The 20,371-nt window shown below is 49.5% G+C and overlaps 1 long non-coding RNA gene across 1 annotated transcript; it reads left to right on the top strand.

The window, feature by feature from the left end:
• Positions 1-6,408: 6,408 nt before the first annotated feature.
• LOC109319457 lies at positions 6,409-15,165 on the top strand. Its single transcript, XR_002103510.1, has 3 exons — positions 6,409-6,460; positions 8,744-8,747; positions 15,154-15,165. It is a non-coding gene; the product is annotated as an uncharacterized LOC109319457 (long non-coding RNA).
• The last annotated feature ends 5,206 nt before the right edge of the window (positions 15,166-20,371 follow it).

Raw genomic sequence — 20,371 nt, 5'->3', positions numbered from 1 at the left:
GAATGGACAAGGGGAGGAGACAATACCAGAGCAATTCAGGAAAATCTATGCAAAATGGGCTAGCAATTAAATCAGAATTAACTGGGCTGCAAGAGGAGAAAATTGCTTCTTTCAAACCTTTTGATTATAGAGCTGAAATGGCCCACAGCTTCCATGACAATCAGCTTATTGCCTGAGCCAAACAGCTGAAAAGCCTGTTAATCAAGATTGTGGGAAGCTTTCCCAGAGTCAAACAACCTTATTCAAACTATGGTTCGGTGGTCCTAGTTTTGCTTACTCCCTGCCTGAGCTTCATCTGCTGTACTATCAGCCATGGAAATGCTGGCTGGAGATGAGCACAGGGAAAGATGTTTCCTTTTTTTAAAAAAAATTTATGGAAGGGAAGGTTGCATATTTCATACTCAGGTTTGGAAAGTCAGTTCAACTGGCTGGCATAATGAAGATGGATACTATATGGGGGTTTCTCACCCAGTTCTGCTAATGAATCTCTGTCATAGCCTGTAGCATCCCCTGATATTCTAAATCAGGATGCACATATTTTTTCCCCATTGCAGTTCCTCTGTTATTTTAATGTTGGGTGCCAACCCTGCTGATTTTTTTTTTTCCAGACACAAATCTGGGTCTCCAGAAGGAAAGAAATATCCTGAGGAATTATTCACCTCTGTAGCCTGGTCTGGAGGGTCAGTATATCAGGCTACACTCTGTTGTACAGAAATAGCATAGCCAGCACCCTGTCACTAGTCAGGAGACAAACTGAGCTCCTCTTGGCACCTGCTTTACACTCACAGCCAGGCTGAGTGTGTGATGAGTCCTACCTGGAAGTCATTGTTAGGGTCTGAGACAGACTCTCGTCCCTACCACACCAGGCTGGTACTTCAAAAGGTACAACAGAATTCTAGTCCAGGCACAAAAAGGAGCAATTTTGTACAAATCAACTGAGCTGCATTCATACACTGGGGTTGGATTTGGCTCAGTATCTTGGCCAAGGAGAATTCCAATGCCCAAAGGGCTCTGTCCCCAAGGGCTTCCCCAGCTTCCTCCCTGTAACTATTTATGCCCCTGATCACAGCAAATCCAGAAACATTAGTATCTCCTGCTGCCTGTGCTCATGGTAATATAGCCAGTGTGTCAACTGGACCCAGTCAGCCTTTCAGCATTGCCAAATGTTGTGCAGGACAACAGGAGGAAGAAAGCTGGGGCATTCCAGGGTGCCAGGAAGGGAGGAGTAGGATTGACAAGTCCATGGCCAGATAGTCAGGGTGGAGGGAGACTTCATGCTGATTACCTGTGCCAAAGTACAGCAGTGGGGCTCAACCCCTGAGGTTTCAGCAAAAACCTGGATGAAGGACATGTCTGCTCTAGCTCATCTGCTTCTCAGCCCAGGCAGCGGTATCTGTCCAGTCTCCCAGTGCACAGATACACTACTCGTCTCATAAGCTCTGGCCACAAATATTGTGTCCTGTGAGGCCCTAAGGACACCCAGTGCCGAGCAGAACCAGGCTCTGGACCTTGGCTATGTCATGCTGTTGCTTTGACTGGAAGTCCAGCAGTAAGCCAGGTGTGACCACTGCAATCAATGAGGAGCCTAGTGTTTGAGGCCGTGCTCAAGAGACCAGCCCTGCTCATTCCTGAGCTCAGCTTTCTCGCCTGCCCCATCTCCACTTGCTTTTAGAAATTCATAAAGGAATAAGCATAAAAGTCGTAACATCTGCAGCTTATCCATCTGTGCTCCTCTCCTCTTGACTACACCTATCCCATCCCATCCCATATACAGCCCTGTAACTCTCCTACCCCACCGAGCTCCAGGTCCCTTACATGGCTTATTCCCAGATACACACTGGAACCAAAACCACCTATATTCCACCCCTGGTTTTACCCCTTACCCCCCAGTAGTCCCAGGCAGGCTCAACTTGCTCTGCTGATCATAGGACATAGGACTTGAGCTGTCCTTCACAGGTAACTAGCCCAGAACTGGTACCAAAGCAAAGCAGCAGTACATCATAATAAGGTGAGCCTAAAAATGCTGCTGAGGTTTCTTTACATCCCTGACATTAGTGAGGGCAGGACAGGGGTGGACACATCTTTGGACTACTTGCCAGTGTGATGATTCAAGGTCATGGGCAGTAACAACACTGGGACAGGAACACAAGAGCTGCAGGAACTGCATTGGGAGAAGGATACTAAGCCTCAGCCTGCAGAGAAGAAAGAAAAGAACTCAAGGACATCCCAGGGGCCCCTGATCAGAGCAGACCAGCTGGCCCGGAGGAAGTCAGCAATGTTGTGTGACATGGACTCCACTGAAGGTGGAGAACCTTGTCATCTGACAGTAACACACCCACCCACATCCCACAGCTGTCAGGGCACCCTGTTATTTCAGGGCTATTCTCCCACATGCAAAAGTACCCAAGATATGACTTTCATTCCAAGTTTGAAAATCTGGGCCTGAATCAGCCCAGCCCCCCCACTATCCTTATACATTCCCACAGTGTCAGGCAATATCCTGCTGCTTCTGCTGAGAAGCTATACGCCCAAACACGGCTATACTGCTCCTGGCAGTGAAGCAGCCACAGCCCAGTACTTGCATCAGAAGCAATGTAGTCATACTCACATAGCACTATGCCCCAGACCATGCTAATTAATCCATTGGAGCACTGCATTAAGGCAGCAACACTAACTGGAACCAGAAGTAGTACAGATGACCACTGGTTCCAGAGGTGTGGGGGGCCTCCCTGGTTTTGTTTCCCAAAGCTCAGCTGCTTTTCCTTATAAGCACCTATGCAAAGCTCCAGCTATAGCTGCTGTCCCTGTTCCTGCCCTCCATCATACAAGCCACCCCAGACTGTCAGGAAGCAGGTGTACCATAGGCCCCAAACCCAGTGGCCTGGAGAGATGACTGTCAATGGAAGGCAGCACCTGCCATACTCTCTTGAGATGCACCATAACCAACAAACCCTTCCCTCCCATGTAGGAACTCTTATGGAAATAAGCCTCCTGGCTCCTGTCTTAAAGCAATGATACTTGTCACCTGCCCACAGCAGGGCAGAGCTGAGGCTAGATCTGGTAAGAGATCAGCCTGATTTCCAACCTGTGGTCAAAATCCAGACATCATCTACCATTTGGGGGCATTTGGTTCCATGGGTCCCTAGGAACTCAAGGAAAACAAGCATCACTCCCATGCGTTTCAGTAGAGAAACTGCATTTATCCTGGAGACCAGTTTGACCAGCTGCATTCATTTGCTTGAGTGACAGGGAAGGGAAATGGTAAAAGTATCTTGCTGTGCTCTGTAGAGAGCTACTCAGGTAAATGAAGTGCCACTTACCCCTCCGCCAGCCCAGCAGCTGAGCAGCATTTTCCTGGTTGGCATTGCTACTTCCTTCTGTGCCAATTAGCTACTTAAGCTAATAGTACAGTGTTAATTGCATTAATAAGGAACTAATCTCATACCTAACTGATGTAAATGGGAGCTAATTACCTGGCATAACTCTCAGCTTTTCCTGGAGAGCTATTAGCTTGTGTGAAGTTCTTTTACACCAGCTAACATCCTTGCAGTAGACCTAGGGCTGTCTTCCTATATCACTGATGAATAGTGTTCTGGCTTTAGGAGTCTTTCAAGGTTGCCTGCTTCATTGTGAATGCAGCAGAGTATCAGTAAATGGCAATGAGCAGAAAATAATCTTGGGACAGAATCTATCAAACCTTCCTGCTCGTAGGCATAAAGCAACAGCTAATCTTTGGGTCAAGAAAACACTGAGGCAGGTTATTCCATTACTGTCCATAGTGCATTTCTTGTCCAGAACGCATGACTTGGTCCCTCTCACAACCAAGACATTAAACTAAGTGAGCTGTGGGGCTGAGCCAATTTAGCAAACCTCACTTTTCCACATGCCCATACTGGGACCTGACCACAACATGGGAGCAGGGTTCAATTCTGACCCTTGCAAGAAGGGCCACAAGTGGTTTTCATGACCTCAGTAGCTGGTAGCCACTTCCCCCACCCCAAAGAATAAGGTCAGCTGCTTTACATTTTATATCAGCTCCTGCAAGGACTGAAATCTAGCAGCAAAATTGTGAAAGACTTCAAAATAAATAAGGCAAGCCCAAAGACTGGGATGTGGAGCTGTTTGTCTCAGGAGCACAGATCCAGTCCTAGCTCAGAAGAGAGCAAAGACCCACCTGTCTGGTGGTGGTAAGAAGTTTCCATTGGAATAAACTCACAGACTCAGCCCATTTTCTCATGAGCAACTATCCTAACTGCAAGACACACTGCTACATTTGATGCTCGTTGGCCTCCCTGACAGCACAAAAATAGCACAAAGGACAGGGAGGACCATGGAAACAGAAACCCTGTTTAGTCCCAGGGAGGTCTCTTCAGGAGAGGTACGGGTGAAGGACATAGAGAATCTCATAACACAGTGGCTTAGTGAAAGGGGGACCTGCTAGGGCCTCAGTCACTAGATGAGCCTGCTACTCACATCACCAGAGTTGGCTCTTCAGCAGAAGTGGTGGGGTCCTGACTCTAGGAGTGCTGAAAGTGGGATCCCAGATTGACCAGGGTGTCTGCTTGACTGCAGCCTGTTTTTGCATTCATCTTCCTGTGAAGAGATTCAGCCTCTGGGCCACTAACATCCACCTTCCTACACAGAGCAGTCATTCCTGCTGACCTTCTGGGAGTTACTCCTCCCTGGATGCAGGAAACAGGACTGTCAGCTCAGCATCACTGTGAGTACTAAATGCATTAGACAAATAGATGTCATCATAGTCCCCATGAAAATGCAAGAGGCTTAGCAGGGGCAGTTTTGCCAAAATTCAGAGGGAGCCAAAAAAGGACGATAGGCAAGAGCACTCAAATTCCCACTGTGCTGATGATGTAAAGCCACAACTCAGATAGCTGTGCAAGGAGCAATCTGATAAGTCCCTTTTCTCAATGCAAGCAAATCGATAGCTCCTAGATCAAGCAGAAAGAACAAGGAGTTATGTATCTGCTATGCAATAAATAATATTTGGGAAACAAGCTGCTGGATGAGTCAGACCAACAAATTGTGGGGCAGAGGCATTGTTCACTGCTGCTCTATTGTGAATTTAGTGCTTTACTTGTACATGTCCTCAGTGCTTTCCTCCCAGACATGCACACCCCCCCTCCCCAAATTGTGAGGCTTCCCTGGTGTGCAACAGCAGCAATTATTCTCCTGACCATAGGGGGTACAAGAGAGGAGTTTGGTAGCAGGATGACAGGCACTCAACCAACGGGTTTCAAAGTAAAGAGCCTGAGCGCAGGTACTTAGCTGTAAACACACCATGAACTTTTCCTACCTACAGCTCCATCCTTCGACCTTAGGACTTCGAACCTAATCTATGTAGCAACCTTTCTATTGCAGGGACTGCTGTATTTTTGAGCACCTTATGCATATTCATGATTTAAGCTTCCCCCATGAAACAGGGAAACATCTATCCTCCCAATGTTGCAAACAGCAAGCCTGCGACACAGGAAAGGAATGTGTCCTTCTTGTGGGCACACGGGATATTTGAAAAAGAGCCAAGGCAATATCCATGTCTGCCAATCATCAGCCACTTGCAATTTTTCTCACACCCCCGTTCTCCCAGCCCTGGGCTTGCTTCATCAGGTTGCCAGTGCACCTCGCACTTTAGTGGAGTGCCCCCCCTTTCCCTTGCTTCCTTCTCCCCATCACCAATCCACTCACCCTGCTGCCCAAAGATTGCCAGTCACACTTGATGTTAGCTTCCTAAGGACATTACTCAGCCCTACCAGAGCTCCCTCCTGGACACAGGGGATACAGCCCAGTGTCAATAAGCAGAGAGGGAAAGGAAAAGAGGACACTGTCATATTAAAGAGTTGCTTCTCAGATATTCATTCCTGCAGCAGTGAGCTGAGTCAAAGGATCATTGAGGCTACCGTTTATTTATACCTGTTTGTTGTTGTGCTTTCCCAAGTTAATACAGCATCCCCTTATCCCTTAATCCAGTCGTGCAGTCCAATAACTGCATCTACACTAGGCTTTTTGCTGGTGTGGGAATCTTGTAAAAAAATGTGAGAAGCAAAGATTTTTTTGTGAAGCCCTTTAGTGAACCAACTGTATAGTTGAGAAAGAGGTTGAACATAAAGTGCCTTTCATCACTGAGAGTTCATTATCGTGCATAGTTTTTGTCTAGATCAACAGTGGGCAAAATCCAGCCCATGGCCAAGATTCAGCCCGCCAAAGGATTTTATCCCACCAATGGTGTGTCTCTTGGCTCTGCCCAGCCCAGGTGGGGGGGCAGCCTGGGCTGTAGCAGATGTAGCTAGTTCCTCGGCTCCTGGGTGTGCATTAGGGCTGGGACATCATGGCAGCTGGACTCCACTTCCTGGCACCCTAGCAGTGGTGACTCCTTCTGGATGCCACTGCCAAACTTGGCCCTGCTGCCTGGGCACCCTGGCTCATCTACCCTGCACCCACTGTCGGGGTGCCAGATGGAGAAGGCAGGCAGGGTCTGTGATCCCGGCCCTCTCTGCCCGTCCCGCTCCTGAACACCACTCCATGCACTCCAGTAGTCCCATCCCATCTGCCTGGCTGAGTGTGCCCTGCCCATGGGGTTTCTGGGCTGGTCTCCTTGGAGACCCTGCTTGCCCACTCTGTCCAGTGCCCCTGGCGGTGGGTGCAGGGCAGATGGGCCAGGCTCCATTGCCCTCCTCCTCTGCCATTGTGCCAGGCCAGGTCAGCCCCTCCCTTTCCCTTCTCCCCACCCAAACAGCTTACCAAAACTTCCTAAGTGGCTGTAGCAGGGCACTAGGGTGCCTGCTACTGATAGTAGGAATAATAGTAACTAGAGGCAGCAGGACACTAGGGTGCCTGTTACTGAAAGCTTGACTAGTAGTAAAAGGGGCTCAGCTCCCACTCACCAGGGCAGCAGGTAGGAGTTGTTATGGCGACTAATTGGGTCAGAGTGGGCGGGGGCGCGGGCATAGGCGGCTGCAGAGCGGGCGGGGGTGCGGGCCCCAATTCTGGGAAGCCCAAGTCAGGCATAGAAGGCCCGAGTGCGGGCGGGGAGGCGCGAGGGCATGTATATTGGAGCAGGCCCCAGCGTGGGCAGGCAAAAGCGTAGTGATTGCGGAGAGACAGGCCCCAGTGGGGCACTGTCAGTGAGGGGGAAAAAGCCCTGGAAGCGGGCAAGCTGGTTGAGGAGCCCCAGTGAGGGTGAGTGCGCAGTGAGCCCCGGGAGAGGGCAGGTTCGCAGTAAGCTCCAGGGCGGGCAAACAGATGGAGCAGACCCCAGTGGGGAGCGAGTACATCAGATAGAGACCCGGTATAGCAAGGCAGGTCCCTGTGCCAAGGAGGGCAGGAAGGCAGCCTCCCATTAAATATTTACCAACAAGATGTGGTGGGCGAAACAGCGTGCATTCAAGGCCCAGGCTTGGCATGGTAGGCAGAGACGCTAAGGGGAGTTCACAGCACCCCTAGAGGCTGCCCTGCAACAGTGGCCCACCAGCCCAAATACTTGCCCACCCCTGGTCTAGATTCATGCACATAGTTCCATGTGGACATTGGTGTATTGGGTAAGATATACAATCTGGGATAGACATATAGGCTTTGTGGTTTTGTTGGAAGGGATTGGCTGTTGTGACTCTGGAGATGAGTTGATAGATTTGGCATTCATTGCTAAAGCAGATTTGTCTCATTTAGAATCTGCTGATTGGAGGGTAGTTTGCTTCTGATGATAAGTTAGGCTAAATTTGGGGGTTGCTTGAAGGCCAGGAGTTGGGGGTCTTGGGAATATTTCTCTTTGCTATCAGCATATGTTCTCTTTTTGTATTGTATTAGGTTCTGTTGGGTATTTGAGTGGCTCATTCAAAGCTATGATCTGTTTCTCTGTTGGCATGTCCTCACTGGGGAAAGGCTGGTGAGGCAGGTGTCATGAAGGTCTGGCTACAGACTATAACTTTTTTTGGTGTGTCTGGGATGATTGCTGGTTTTGTAAATATAAGTGTGACAGCCTGTGAGGTTTTTTTTGTATACAGTGTTTTGTTGGTTGCCATCCCAAATATGGATCTAGAAAATTGATATCGGGGGCAGCATGGGCTGCAGGGAGCTGGGGAGCAGACAGGGAGAGGGATCCTCCACTTCACACCTGCTGCTGCCTCTGCTACCACCACTACCACTCTTAGGCTGACCTGGGTGGCAGGGTGGTTTTCAGTGGGTGGAGGGGCCAATGGAGAGTGTGATTTGGGGGGGTGAAAGCAATCATGGGGCAGAGGGGCCAATCAGGAGATGGGGCGGGGGGGATCCAAATAGCCCAGAGACCCCTTGTCCCCTCCCTCTCAGTTGCTACAGCCTATACTAGAAACAGATCTGAACAGTGTTAGAGAGGGTATTAATCCTTAATGTGTGACTGTTTATAGCACGTGCTAACTTTAACACTAAGATGCTAATTCAGGGGTGGGCAATTATTTGGGCTGGAGGGCACGTAAGGAGTTTTGGTGAGCTGTCAGGGTTTTGACTCAGCCCTTTGCTGCACACAGCAAGCAGGGTTGGGGGGTGAGCAATTGGTCCTAACTGATCCTGAGCTGTCTACCCTGCACCCACCACTAGAGGCATCAGATAGAGCAGGAGAGGTCTCCATGGAGACTGGCCTGGGACCCCCGTGGGCAGGGTGTCCATGGCCGGGTGGATGGGATGGGGCTGCAGGTGGGCAGGGAACAGCAGCCAGGAGCAGGAGTGGAACGGGCAGGCACCAGAACTGGGGTCACAGAGCAGTGACAGCGCAGGGCTACAATCTGCTCCCTGTATGCCCCTGAGATGGGTGCTGAGACAGGGGTTGACTGCTGCCTGTGGAAATGGTGCCCATCAAAGGGACATGTGAGGAGTGGATCACAGCTCTTCCCCAGGCCCCAGCCCCATGCAGTCACTTCCCCGTGATCCCAGCCCCAGCCCCACCCCTACCCACCTGTCCTGCTCCCAGACACTGCTCCACACCTGCCTGCAGCCCCATCCCACCAGCTGGGCAGAGCATACCTTGCCCACTGTGGTCCCAGACCAAGCTCCATTGAGGCCCTGCCCACCTGCCCTCTGTCTCTTTCCAGCGCCCACAGCAGTGGGTGTGGGCAGACTGGCAATGGGAGCTAGGCAGAGTCTGGCCACCGCACCATTCCCACCCCACTGCGTATTCAGGGGTGATGGGACCAGCTGAACATGCCACAGCCTGGGCTGTTCCCCATGCCTGAGCTTGGCAGGACCAAGGGACCTGCACAGGCCAGATAAAAATCCTTGGCAAACTGGATGTGGGCTGTATTTTGCCTGCCCCGGTGCTACCTGTAACATGTAATCTCACCCCTTACACTGCTCCTGAGGCCATCTCTTTGCTCCTAGTTTTATAGCCCTCCACTCCTTCAAGCAGACTATTTGAATTTTCAGAGGTAAACACAGTCCATTTTTTCTCTCTGTTATTTAGCTGAGCCTGTGCCTGCTTCTCTCACACCTGAGAAAAGGGAACTCATGCCCAAAAACTTGGCCAATGCTTCTCCCAACACTACAATTGGTTCAATAAAAGGTGTCACAAAAATCCTTGCCTCATACATTTCCTGGACCACTGTGATACAGCAACCCTCCAACCCTGCTATAACAATTACCATGCTCCAAGCCAGTCTCTTTATGCCATCCAGAATTTCAAGAGCAGATATGACCTCAAAGCTTTCAGGAGGGAAGTGTTGCCTGCAGATAGGAGGTATTTGCTTTTTTCCAGGTTTCTGAGCAGGGCAGAAGGGGAGACTGCAGATGGTAGTCATAGCTTATCTAGAGGCAAAGCTTTGAACCCGAGTTTCATTACTGATCCCCTGGCCTATCTGTTTCATAGGTAGGTGTGGAAGAGACAGAAGTCAAGAGATAGAAATGAGTGGCTGAAGGAGGCATCTGTGACTCAGCCTGTGATGAAAGAAGCAGATGCAAAAGCACTCTCTCTCTACCTTTTCTGGTTATTGCCCATCTTTTGTGCCATGTTTTCCAGCAGGTTTCTGAGAGTGAGCACGGCCCATATCACAGAAGGCTGCCAAGCACATGGCCTCACTCCAGAAATAGGCAGGTAGTCCGGTCTTCCCACTCTTGACAGGGACTTGCTAATACCAGTATCTCCTCACTGCTGAACTCCCCCATTATCTGACTGACTCCAGCACAAGAAAACTAAGCCAGGCATTCACTCTCTCCAGACAGGCTCTTTCTTCCTGAGAGGGTATCACAGCCTGGTGCTAAGTATGCCACAAAGGTGGGAATGTGAAGTTGGGCTGTGTCTTGCCCAGCCCCTGCACTGACTTCCCCACTGCAGAAAAAGCAGTTAAGAGTCCCCTTCCTCACTGTCCATCAGAGCTGAAACTTTATTGTAACAGAACCAGGCATGACTTGCCTCCTGGGCACTGCAGCATAGTGGGTAAAGCAGCTTTTAAGGGCTAGTAACCAGAGCCCCAGTAGGTCAAATTAGTGCAAATCATCCAATGAGTGGCTCAGAGGAAGGGTGGGGCCCACACCTTGCACTCTGCCTGGATCCCCCACAAGTCTTATGCCAGCTCTGACTGGGGTGTCCAACACTTAAAGCAAGTGAGCAGGACTTATGAGGGCTACTGCAACTCTGCCAGTGGCTCACTGGTGAGCCTTGGGCAAGTCACTTATCCTCTGTGGGTGCATCTAATAAACTCTGGTGCAGTTCATGCCAAAGTTTATTGTTCCTGGGCACAGCATTTACCTGTGCACCTGGGATCACAGTACATTGAACCAGAACAATGTAACCCCAGCTGGCAGGGGGCACAAGGGGTCAGCTTGTTAGAGCAGAGCTGCTTTGCCCCAGCTCAACATGCTGCAGAGGGGCTGGCTGAGGCACAACGGTAGGGCTAGTCAGCATGCACTCAGCACCCTTGTGCCCCAGCCAGCTCCGATTGCTGTCTACATGTGCATTGCAGCACACTAAACTCCACCGTAAGATGGTACTTGTGTTGGGCAGCACTATCCTGCAGCAGAGTTAATTAGGTTATGCCAGCTGAATAGCACCACACCTATAGATGACGATGCTTTACAGCCGAGCTAATTAGTCAATGTGTAGCTGCCCCCTGTGTGCCTCCGTGTATACTGAATATTAAATGCAGTGGTCCTCTAATTGGGAAGTTTGTGCCCTCACAGCCTTGGCCAACTTGGGGTCCTGTCATAACACCAAACTGAAAGAAGACAGCCTGGGAGTGGGAATAGGAATGCACAGACACCTGGGGAATAATCCCAGCTAGGAGGCACCACTGGAGTGACACAAACAGGATACTGCTGCTAATGAATTTGTAGGGGCATAAATGACTGCAAGTGCCCAAGTCTTGGCTCAGAACCATATGGTACTAGGTGCTGTACAAGCACAGGACAGAGACAAGAGCTTGTGTTAAAACACATGCTTTCATGTGATAGATTTGACTGGATGCTCTGAGGTCACAGCACACTTCCTGCTCCTTCTGGCTCTCAGCACAAATACAGATAGTTTAAACAGACAGAAACAAGTATCTAGAACAACCACGAGCAACCTGCATGGCTTCCTTGTAATGTTCCATCTTCTAGTTGGGAAGGCATCAAGGTCCACTCTGCTCACTCACAGTGGCAGCTGGCACATCTCTAGAGTGGGGTGGGGAATATTAAGAGTTTCCCATGAGATAAGAGGAGAAAAGCCAAAACCAGAGAATTTTCATTTCAATTCATTTCAACAAAACATTAAATGCACCAGCGGGAACAAAATTTGCTTCCAAAAAAAAATTATGTTCTCTTCAAAAAGGGGGCACAACAGCCCCCTTGGCTCTCCAGGGAACTGGCGGACCTCCTGTACCTTAAAAGGAAAACCTGCAAAGGATGGAGGACTGGAACCACCACCAAGGAGGAATACTCTGCTCTGGTCCAGACCTGCAGAGAGCAAACCAGGAAAGCCAAGGCTGTGATGGAAATCTAGTTAGCTACAAGTATCAAGGACAATAAAAAGTCCTTTTTTAGATATGTGGTGAGCCAGAGGAAAACCAAGGGCAATGTTGGACCCCTGCTAAACCAGATGGGACAACTGACAACTGCTGCCCATGAAAAAGCAAACTTGCTAAATGAGCACTTTGCATCAGTTTTTCACCAGTCCCATGGGACACCCCTGCCCACTACGGGACAAGGAGGTCCAGGTGAGGGAGATTCCTTACCCTCCATCAAAGCTGACCTCATGAAGGAACACCTTGACAGGCTGGACACCTTCAAGTCAGCCGGCCCTGATGGTTTACACCCAAGGGTACTCAAGGAGTTGGCAAGTGCTTGGCACTAGCTCAGCCTGTGGCATGGATCTTTGAGAACTCCTGGTGCTCTGGTGAAGTGCCCGAAGACTGGAAGAAGGACGATATGGTGCGTATCTTCAAGAAAGGAAAGAAAGTAGATCCAGCAAACTACAGACCCATCAGCCTGACCTCTAACCTGGGGAAGGTCTTGGAAAAGATTATCAAAGAGGCCATCCTTAACAGACTAGCTGAAGGCAATATCCTGAGGGATACCCAGCAGGGGTTTCTTGTGGGTAGGTCTTACTTGACCAATCTCATTTTCTTTTATGACCAGGTGACCTATCACCTGGACAAGGGGGAAGAGACTGATGTCATATATCTTGATTTTAAAAAAAGCCTTCGATCTGGTATCCCATGACCACCTCTTGGCAAAACTGGCTAACTGTAGCCTCAGCCTCACCACGATCTACTGGCTGGGAAATTGGCTCTGTGGTAGGACCCAGAGGATGGGTTGATGGAAGTCAATCATCTTGGTACGTAGTCACCAATGGGATCCCTCAAGGCTCTGTCCTAGGGCCTATACTGTTTAACATCTTCATCAATGATGTGGACATTGGTGTCAGAAGTGGACTAGCCAAGTTTGCCAATGACACCAAACTCTGGGGTAAAGCATCCACACCTGAGGACAGGAGGGCAATCCAGGCAGATCTTGACAGGCTCATGAAATGAGTGGATGAGAACCTGATGGTATTCAACACTGAAAAATGCAAGGTTCTCCATCTTGGGAGGAAAAACCTGCACCACGCTTATAGGCTCAGTAGTGCTATGCTGGTTAGCTCTACAGATGAAATGGACTTGGGGGTCATGGTTGACCACAAGAAGAACATGAGCCTTCAGTGTAATGTTGCGGCTAGTAAAGCAACCAAAATGCTGGCTTGCATCCATAGATGCTTCTCAAGCAGATCCCGGGACGTCATTCTCTTGTTGTACTCGGCCTCAGTGAGGCCACAGCTGGAGTACTGTGTCCTGTTTTGGGCTCAGCAACTCAAAAAGGATGTGGAGAAGCTTGAGAGGGTGCAGAGGAGAGCCATAGTCATGATCAGAGGGCAGGAAAACAGACCTTATGATGAGAGGCTGAGTGCCATGCGGCTATTCAGCCTGGAAAAGCACAGGCTCAGGGGTGATCTGATGGCCACTTATAAGTTTATCAGGGGTGCTCATCAGGATCTGGGGGAATGACTGTTCACCAGCGCACTCCAAGGGACAGTCACAAACTCTGCCATGACTGATTCAGGCTGGACATAAGAAAGAACTTTACTGTCCGAGCCCCCAAGGTTTGGAATAGACTGCCACCGGAGGTGGTTCAAGCACCCACTTTGAACGCCTTCAAGACATATTTGGATGCTTATCTTGCTGGAATCCTATGATCCCTGCTGACTTCCTGTCCTTGGGGCAGGGGACTGGACTCAGTGATTCTCTGGGGTCCCTTCCAGCCCGAATGTCTATAAAATTGATGGAAATCTATGAAAAAGCGAGACAAATATCTTTTAAACTGGTGCTCAACCTCTGGCCCACAGGCCAAATGCAGCCAGTGGAGCCATCACATCTGGAGCTGCTCACAGATCAGGATATTTGGTGGCAAGGGAGCGATTAATACATCTCTCCCGCCCCCCTGCCAAATTCCAAAGCCCTATGTAGCTACTTGGAGCTGGGTGCCATCTAGATTAGGACTGAGACATGCCACATGAAGAGTGTGCTTTGTAGGCCATGGTACAACACTCTGAATTTAACAGAGGGTTGAGTGATTCCAGAAATTAAAGTTTTCATACCAGCAACTCTGTCTCATCAGTACATTGCCTCTAGTGGGATTGGGACAGGGGAGCAATCTGTGGTAACAGTGGGTGGGGGAGCTGGGTGAACTGGAGATGGCTGAATTCTTTGCTTTGGGGAGGAACAGGCCATGAGGCCACTCCTGAGCCTATACTCTCTGGGCATCTGGGTGGGCAGGTTCCCATGCTGGGACTGTGGCAGGGCAGGAGGTAGGAGGTGAGACAACTGCCATTCAAATGGGGGAAGGGGCAGAAATAAATCCCCGTCGTGTGTACAAGTACCCTGGAAGGCTTCCCTTTCAGGACCATCTCTGCACTACGCTGTACTTCCCTAGCACCAGAAACAGCAGATAGTTTCTTCAGGTGCTGAGCTGGAGTTCAGTGAGTCAGTCTAAGCCATTCATCACCAACCAGTGGATCCTAATCAACTAGTCAATCCCAGATCTTCTGATAGTTGATCTCAGGCTGCAAGGGGGAGGGGGCTGAGGCATGCATGCTCAGCCCCCCCAGACTGAAATCGACTGTCAGAAGCTCTGGGATTATGAGCAGTAGGACACACGTGGCTGGGCCGCTGGGGTTGGGGCCAGGTGAGAGGGGTAATCACCCTGCTGCCCTATGGTGAGGGAGGGACTGGGGCAGGGGTGAGTGGGACCCCAGCCTGGCTGGGCAGTGGGAAGGTCAGAGCCCCAGCAGCTTGTCCAGAAGTTCAGGTGGGTTCCCGCACTGCATGCACCCCAGCAGAAACCCAGGGACCACATCCCTCCAGATCTGTGTGAGAGGCAGTGGCAGCTGCTACTGCACATTGAACTTTGCACCTCGAGCCCCACGCATGGATTGGGGAGCATTTTCTCCCCAGGCCTCCACCAGGGTGTGTGCAGTTCAGGAGCCCCCCTGTGCACCTGGACAATCTGCCTGGGCTCCAACCCTCCCCTATTCCAGCCTGGCCAGGACCCCACTTGCCTGGTAGCAGGCAGCATGGGGGCATAGGCATGCTTGTTGGACAAGCTTTAGATAAAGCACCCTCACCACCATTTTGAAGCACAGGGATGCTGATACATGAAATGTAGCAGCTGGATGGAGCGCAGTAATTACCATGCTCCAGTGGACTCAATTAATCAAGTCTCTCCGATGCACTACAATTACACTACATTGGAGCAGCCTCTTGGCTCATGTACAGGCACCATTGGTGCCACAGCCACACCAGCTAGGCTGCAGGATGCTCAAGCCATGTCAGGTAACACTGCCACCTCTGAGGTCAGACTCTGGAGGTCCTGCTGGGGACACCCGAGGGGGCTGGGCAGGGAGCAGCACAGGAAAGGTGAACCAACCTGCCACCACCACTGTCCTTGACTGATCTGGTAGAGGGGAGCCCCACAGCCACTCCTGTCTGGCTCCACCCAGGGACTGTAGGGAAAGTCTGTGCTGGGTGCTGGGCTCAGTTGGTATGGCAGTGGCAGCAGGCTGGTTCCTTCTTCCTACCCCTGCTCCTTGCTGGTGGGGGACACGGGGATGGGGAGACCAGCAGGGAGCAGGGGCAAGAAGAGGGAACCTGGCTGCTGCCACCACTGTGCTCTGCCGAGCCTAGACCCTCACACAGCCACTTCCCACAGGTGGAGCTCCCAGACCAACAGAGGAAGGCCTATGAGGACACACAGGGAATAGCAGTAGGAAAGAGGAATTCACCCACTATACCCAGCTGACCCAGGCACAGGGGTGCCCCAGATCTGCTCCTGTCCTACTTCAACCGCAGGCTGTGGGGAGTTTCTGTGTAGGCGCTGGGCTAAGCTGGAGCCAGCAACACAGCAGTGGCAGTGGATGTTTCTCTTCCCTGCCCCTGGTCTCTGCTTAGCCCCCTTCCCCCTGGCAACTGGCTTGCCCTATCCAGCTGTGCCTTGGCTCCCTACCCATCTGCTCTGAGAGGCAGGACCAGTAGCATCTGCCACACCCCCTTTTCCAAATCCTGGATCTGCCCATGGGTACATAGTTGGTTCTCAGCAGAACTTTCCTATACAACCATCATGTACAAAAGGGGTGGCACAAGCAGCCTCACTGTGTAGCATGTAGCAAAATGAAGACGGGACAGGGAACACAGTGACAAACAAGGCAAGGAGCAGAAAACCGAGCAATGGGTTGGTCAGGGGAAGGGGATCAGAGTGACACTCTGGGAGGGTGTGAATCTTACTTTGTGGCACACCTGTCAAAGAAGGTGGGCCCCGCGCTGGTGCGCATCATCAATGTGCAGGCTTTTTCTTTGCAGTTTTTACCCCTCTTGAGGGGTAGGGAGGAATAATCTTGGGGCATATCCACAAAGGTCTGTCAGTTCCGAGATGGCAGGGAAGATCTGTGGTGGATGATTTTTGTGTATGTTATGGAAGCAGTATGAATGTTAAGGATGCTATGTTATGAATACAGATGCTGGGCTGGTTTGCTTCCATTTATGTGCATCACAATAAATGCAAAGCTTTTTTCCATTCCAAGAAGGAAAAATCAAATTAAAATGGAATTAGAGTTTGGAGGAACTTTAGGTAAAGTATGTTACAGGAGTTTTGCAAACAAACACTTAACACGCAAGAAATTCAGATGTAAAGTTGCACTGAAAACAAATGTAATATTCAATTATGAAAATACACAGGTAAGACTGTGCCCTCTACTAGCACCGTGCAAAAAAAAAAAAAAGGATCAGAGTAAAATTTTCAGAAATCCCTAATCAATTTGGAGGCAAAATCCCATTGGCTTCTTGGTGTCTCAGCAGTCCCTAAAAATGTAGGTCATGGCTGTCCAATTGGTGGTCCCATGCACCAGCAAGGGACTAATATGCATCCCATGGGCTCCTGCCTAACTACCATAGGCAACTGGTAGGGGGGCACTAGTGCCTCCTGAGATTGGTGCCCACTGCCACCGGTTCTGCAGGGAGTTGCTACTCGCCACCCCCTGCTGGCTTCTGTGGGCAGTCACCGCTCACCACCCTGCCGCCACCACCTACAAACTGTGTCCCCACCCAGACTCAGGAGGCACTAGTCACCCATGCTAACACTGCTCCTCTTGTTGCCTTTGATGCAGCAGCAGTTGGGGTCTTTGAGCTTCCCCACTTGCCCTGAGCTCTAGTTCCTGCAGTGAGGGGCAGGATGCTGCAGCAGGAAAAAGCCAGGGTGCCTGCCTTGCATGTGTGGCAAGGGAAAGGACTAGGCTACTGGCACTCTGTGCACAGTGGAGGAGAGCTGGGCTTCCTGTGCTGTCTGTGGCAGCAGAGGGGAGAGTTGCCTGTGCACTACACACGCAGCAGGGGAATGGGGTGTTTGTACTACACATGTAGCAGGGGAGGGACCAGGCTACTCGCACCTAGTGTGTGGCAAGGAAGGGAGACAAACTGCCCCTGTGGAGAAGGCAGGGGCTGTCCATGTGGCAATCAACTCACATTTGTGACCTCCTAGTCTGTGGATACGCAGTGTGCCCACCTCCTCCCCCCATTGTGAAGTTGGACAGCCCTGAACTGGGTGCAAAGAAGCAGTCAGGCACACAGGATCCCCACCCTGCCAATGGCGAAAGGTATGCATTACCAAATGGCAATCCAGGGAGCCCAAGCTCTGAGCAAAGACAATTAGGACACCTGGTGTGCTTGAATTTATGCCTCTTTCTGGAGTTCAGGCACCCTACTGAAAGCTTGCTTACATCTGAGGCAAGAGACCGCAGTCTCATTCGATTCAGGGAGCAGCACCTGCCTTTCCAATCAGTGGGTCTATCGGCCATTCTCCCTTGGGAGAATTCAGCCCAGGCATCAATCGATGATTCCATGCATTGTTATACATGCAAAGCCAGGAGGAATCTATGGTGTCCCTAGTAGCTAACAAGGTTGTATCAAATGGCCAGGTGGCAGGCTTCCTAAGGGAGCTACTGCAAGAGCTCAGTGTTACAACCATCCCCTTACTAGGTTTAATCACAGATACAACCCCACCAGGGAAGTCATTATTTGCATAAAATACCCGTTGTGCTTTTTCAAGTTATAAAACCTCTGCCTTCGAGGCTGCTTCTCTCATAAAACCCTTACTGGATTTTATGCAATACGCAGGAATATTACTCATGGCAGCTGCCCTGTGGTTTCAAAGCCATTGCAAAAGAAAACCCCATTTGGGTCCTTAAAACATTCAGATATGAAGAGGAGTCTCCTCTCTGGAAGCAGCAATCTGATTGCATAGCATGAGTGGAATCATAATAATCATATCCTATATTGCCGCAGCATTTCTCATCTCAAAAAATGTCTGGTAGGCTGCACGTAAAAAATTCACTAACCTGTCACTGAAATGCACTCCCTCTGGGGTATAGTATCACAGAATAATGTACAGCAATATTTTGCAGCTCTTTGGGATAGGAAGTGAAGAAAAATGATGCAAATGCAAGGAGAATTATAGATGAACGGACTGTCATTCTCCATATTTCACTAGGATACCTGGCTGACATGATTATTCTACAGTGCCATCATAGGACCTCTAAAGTGGTAAGGAGTTTGATTTCAGATCTTATCCTGAGCTGATGACCCAGTGCCACCTCAGGTCTTCTTGGGGGAACTATTTAAGCAGTGTTCAGCAGAGCTGTGCAAACATTTGAGCTTTCGGTTCTCTGGATGAACCAAAACAATGTCTGAGAAATGCTCCTTTTGTCCTGAAGCAAAGTGTTTCAGAAGCTTCCTGTTTTAATTAAAATTAGGCAAATTGCAAAATGGAATGTCATTTCAAGTTGAAAACTCAACTTGTTTCTTGATTTAAATTGATAAAAAATTAAATGTTTGCAGGGGGAGGGTGGATTAGTTTGGGGGTTTTTTTGCTGCAACAATTCAATAAATTCAACACAAATTCATAAGTCATTCCAGTCAGGCCACATAACTGTTTGAAGCTGTTGGTGGTGAGGAGGAGGGCTTTGTTGTGGAGGGAGCTGTAAAGCTGCTACAGAGCTAAGCAGCTTTACAGTCAGACATGAGCAGGTCTGGTTCCAGGCTGGATGCATCTCCATTTATTCATAGTATTATTTATACTACCTGCCAGTTGTGTTTGCTGTGAGCTCCCAAAGCATTGTGCAATCTCCTACCTGTAACTATTTCAGAGGTTGTTGAAAAGAGCCTTTTGCATCCAGGTTGCAGAAAAAAATCAATATATGCCATCTATATTTATATGTGCTGTTATCTACGGACTTTAGAGAACCTAAGTTTGACAGAGACGTCTTCTATTTCTCACTGCTGCATCCATTTGCCCCTCTCTAGCCACTTAGCTACTCCTATTTCCAGACCCAGCTTTTGTACACACCCAGCAAAGCCTCCTGCTACATGCACTCTGACTTTAGGATCAAAGGATCAGCAATAACTTATTGATCTCATTTTTCTCTGTGATCCTGTTTTTATTGCATTTTTACTTCTCTCCTTTTCCCTTTGTAGAACACATACCCATAATGTAGGTAAAAAAAGTCATTAGAAATGGTTGTCATTTTTCTGTTCAAACTTCTCTGGAATGAAAATTGGGGGTTAGATTAAACCCTTTTTTTCCCCAGAAAGCAGGTGCATTCCTTGAGAAGTTTTTGGTTATTCCTGAGGAGACCAGAAACCCAAATCATTCACTAAAAACCAAAAACAAACAAACAAAAACCCAAACAAATGAACCCACATTGGGTTTATTTGTAAGGGAAACTAAAAACATTTTCATTGAATATTTTAACAAGAATGCTATTTGTTGGTTTGTTTCATATTGTTTTCACTTAAATTTACCCTGGGGAAATAAAATATTTCCTGTGGAGGCACAGCTGGCTAGTTTTGTACCTTGGGAAGCAGCAGGGCATGGGGTTGCAGCAATGGCTGGGCCAGTGACAGTAGTGGCCCTGGGCTGGTAGTGGTTATAGCCACTATTTTTGCACTCCATACCAAGTCAGCAGCTGGGGCTGGTGCCCCACTTACTCCCCCTTAATTATGCTTTTTCTGACCAGCTCTGGAAATGTAATTGTTGGGTTGCCCATCAGTCTCCTGTCCCCAGAAATCACCTCTGTCTGGTTCAGTTGTGCCATTTAGCAGATTGAGCTTGAAGGAAGAAGGGGTGGCTGATGGGGGCCCATTACAGGACAGGACAGTGGGGGTGGCAGGGGTAAGGCTGTGCTGTGGTGATGTTAGAAATATTATTAGAAATGCATTATCAATAGCTGTTAGCTCTCATCAATAGTTGTCCTTTGAATAAGTACGGCTGCCAGCCTTCCTGTCTCCCTAATGAGAGAGGGAAGGGGGGGGTTTGGGAACTGAAGGAAAAACTCCAAGAG

Source organism: Crocodylus porosus, unplaced genomic scaffold (assembly GCF_001723895.1).
Source record: "Crocodylus porosus isolate Cpor-Errol unplaced genomic scaffold, CroPor_comp1, whole genome shotgun sequence".
Classification (NCBI taxonomy): domain Eukaryota; kingdom Metazoa; phylum Chordata; order Crocodylia; family Crocodylidae; genus Crocodylus; species Crocodylus porosus.
Note: the sequence above shows the minus strand (reverse complement) of the source record. Positions and strands in the feature narration are given on the sequence as shown.